Here is a 3,997-nt window from a genome sequence, read left to right on the forward strand (position 1 = left end):
TGAGATATGGCTGAAAATGAGAAACTCAATAAACCAATGTAAAACCTTAGTGAAAAGTTCCATTGGCAGAGTGGATCATGGTGAAAACAGGGTCCATTTCACTAACCCTCCAACCTACTTAGACTGATTACTAACAACTGTTTTTAAACTCTGTTCACCTCTGGGGAACAGGAACATATTTAGGACAAAAGTCCTAAAGGTAACACTTCTGCTAGACATGTCAATACTTAAAGAAAACTTTTCAAACATACTTTCCCTTTGACCCTCTAGCCCAAGACAATACCCAGGTTTGAAATTTGACTTCGATTATACAGACATACAGAAAAAAAAACTCAGAAACTCAAGGGTTTCATAGACATACATATTTCTCAGCTCTAGAAGTAGTCCAAGAGATTACTCAGTAAAAGAAATGCTGGCAAAGGAAAGAGGGCCACCCAGACCAAAGACTGCACAACACAAAGACAGGCTGGGTCCCACCATTCCATTCACCAGTTTGGAACATAAGATGGTATAGTCCAAAGGGGAAAGGGGAAGCCCAACAAGAAAAATAGGGGGGAAATAGGGAAGACCCCACTAGATAAATATCAATGTGCTTAGTAGATAAAGTTCAGTTTTCCTCTAAGGAAAGAGGACATTGGAAAACTGTCCCAGTTGCTTCTAAAAGGAGACAGGCTTATACAGATTCAGCCACAAGAAGCCAGTCTAAAGGGCTAGAGCTCCACTATCCTAGCCCCACTTTGGTTAAGGCATCAGTAGGTAGGAAGTCACTCAGTCCAATTTCTGGGGGATGCCAGGGTGAAATTCCCCATTGCGAAAGCCCCACTGGGACCATTATCCCAAAGAAAAAGTCCTATTCAGGGGCCATCAGCCATCAGGGACCATTACCTCATACTGTCAACCTGAGTCCCAAGCAAGTAACCCATTCCTTTCTGCTGGTTCTAGACTATCCCTTCCCTTTTGTGGGCCACAACCTTGTCCACAGATTGGGCAACACTATCACCATTTTGCCCAAGGACACGGAAATCTCTATCTCCTGCATACCAGTTCCATTTAACCACTCCCCTGTCTGGAGAATAGCTCCTAGATTCTTCATAACTGTTATCAACTGAAACCAAGTTACATGCGCAATATGTTGTAGTAAATTAAGATTACCCAGGTATAGATTTTTATTTGTCAACCATTTTGTTATACGTTTTAAGTTAACCTTTTGTTATAGATTTTAAATATCTTTAGTCATATCTAATAAACTTGCAAACCTTGAGGTATGAAAAGTTACACAACAGCCTTAGAAATCTTGAGATGAAGCGTGTATTTTAGCAAAAGTCTTAGAGAGCCAAATAAAACCAGTATTCTATTGCTTACCTTTCCCTGTCTCAAAGTCAGGTGGCCCAGCTGACATGGGACAGAGAACCTAGAGAAAACTTTTTAAACAAACATGTTTAAGTCTAGGGGAGAGAGCCATACCCAACTCCGGAGCCACTTTTCAATAAAGTAGAACAGCACGAAACATATTTCAACATTGTCCATCCAAATCCAGGGCCCAGGGGAAGGGACCAGAGTAAACTGAGGACAAACGCGGCTCAGAGATAAGAACTTCTGAACCCTGGTTAGCGAACAGTGATCACAGGGGCTGTGGCCCCCATTTTCCAGGAAGCCTCTTCTGCTGGCATTCAGTGACCTACTTAGAACTGGTGCTAACCAGGGAAATCCAACTGTTTAACAACCACAACAACAACAACCACAACAACAACAAAACATTGCCAAGTCCCATTGTGAGATGCCCAGGAGCCGTGGATTTGGGCACCAGTAAGGCAGGAATGTTTAGACCCACAGAGAGTTGTGGTGAGTGTTATAGTGTCTATGCGGCAGCATGCCTGGGGTGGGAGGAGGGGTGCATGCACAGCCCCAGCCCAGTGGCACTGGAGGTGGTGGCAGGCAGAGTTCCAACCCTGTCTATAGGTGGGAGAAGGAGGGAGCTGAGAGAAGTTCTAGCAAGATGGACCTGCCACGCTTGCTCCCTCACTTTCCTCGCGGGCTTGGTCTGGCTCCTATGGCCTCAGTCACTGGAAAAGATTAACTGGAGTACAAATAGGTACAAGAGATGGAGAGAGCAAAAATGAAGCCCACATTACAGGACACAGAGGATCACAAACACAAGAAATGGAGACAGAAAAAAATGAAGCCCACACCACAGGATACACACTGGTGAGATCTTCTGAATCAAAGATCTTGACCCATGGTTTTAATGTCTCTTTCAAAACCAAGAAGTAGCACAATTAACAACCCATACAACATGAAACAGACATACACTTTGATGGTCATCCAGACAAACTAGCTCCTATTTCCTTCTCTACCTTGCCAAACAAGAGCTGGCTATGTTCCTCACTAACTCAGAAATTAATGCTGCATCCAACCTTTCCCACGAATCTCAGAGATCAGTGCTCAGCAGACAGGGTCCTTACCCTCCCCTCCAAAGGTTTTCAGGTGCTTCTTTTCACAATTCTGGCATTGAGAACCTTTTGGTCGCTCCCCAAGCACTGGGCTTCTCTGACACCTCTACCCCAGGCCAGAAACCCCTTGATGGCTGCCCCAAACACTGGGTTAACAGTGAGGAGAAGGGCTTCCTGGCCGTCATGAGTCAAGGAATACCACAAAGTCATATCACACCACAAACTTCACACAAGAGATTCATTGGGAGAGACACAAAGACGGTGGCTGCCTCTACAAGGGGGAGAAGCAGCAGGGAGCTGAGCAGGAGACAGGCTTATATAGGGTTTCTTGGGAAGCAGAGTTTCCAGGATAGAGATTTTCAGGGTAGGGATTAGTGGGATTTCAAGTCGTGATCTTGGGACAAGCCCAGGGATTGGTGGGATTTTAAGATCAGGGATTGATATACTTCTGAGTTCAGGGATTTGTGAGTTTTGCGTGGGTTTTCAAAGTGAGTGAGTCAGGGAGTTAGTTCAGACCTTTAACCCTACCTACATGGAACCTCTCAGATCTGTATGTCAGTTCCCAGGCCAGAAGCCCTCAGCGACTCATGGCTCCTTTGTGAAGTCTAGGTGCTGGGTACCTGCTGGTGGGTCGCTTAAGCACTGAGGTCTCCAATCTCTTGGCCCCAGGATGGGAAACCACAGGGACCCATGATCTGAAAAAAATGGTGAATCTTGCTGAACTGAATGCCTGGTGGCCCCTAAGCACTGAGTTCTCCATTTTACCTGTCAACTTCAGGCTAGGAGTCCCCAGGGACCAACAGGACAAATCTCAGTGTGACCTTCAAATGTTATGGGTCTGGGCTTGCTCAGAGAGTCACCATGACCATAAATAAATTTAATAAGAAGCGGCTTTTATTAGATACTGGCACCAGGCACCTGGTACCAGGACTGCATCTGAGAGCCTGCATCTAGCCAAGATGCAGCATCTGGCCACATCAGCCCGGGGCTTATAAAGCCAAAACCCACAAAGTTATAGTTTGGGGGGATCAAGTTAACTCCTATCCTGCCTGGGTGCAGGCAAAGCTTCATTTTTGTAGCAGATGTACACAGATATCTCAGCTATCCCGAACGAGCAAGCAAGCATTTTATACAAAAGCAGAACTTAGCAGGTAGCTCCAATGACGCATTGACTTGCAAGAATAGCTGAGGTAGTGAGAGAATTTTGTAAGACCAGATAGGTTTTAAGAATAGTCCAACTGTTTCAGAAGAGGAAAGAGGGCTGGTGGTGTGCAGTCCGTACAAGGAAAGGGCTTACATGTAGGAGGCATCCATCGTTCTTTGTCTCTCGGGCACAGTAGTTTTAATTATTTTAATATTAATTATCGCAGACAAAAATCGAGCTACCTAACAGGACATCCTCAAACTGCTGAGCTTCTAAAGTGAACTCCAGGTTCCCGGGCTTATGATATCACCTGTGCTGGGTGGGCGTTGGTGATGCAGCTGTCTTTGAGTCATTTCTACTCCTGTAAGTATCCGCTCACCCATATTCCCATGAATAGCCCAGT

The sequence above is a fragment of the Myodes glareolus genome, chromosome 20 (genome assembly GCF_982192425.1).
Source record: "Myodes glareolus chromosome 20, mMyoGla1.1, whole genome shotgun sequence".
NCBI lineage: Eukaryota > Metazoa > Chordata > Mammalia > Rodentia > Cricetidae > Myodes > Myodes glareolus.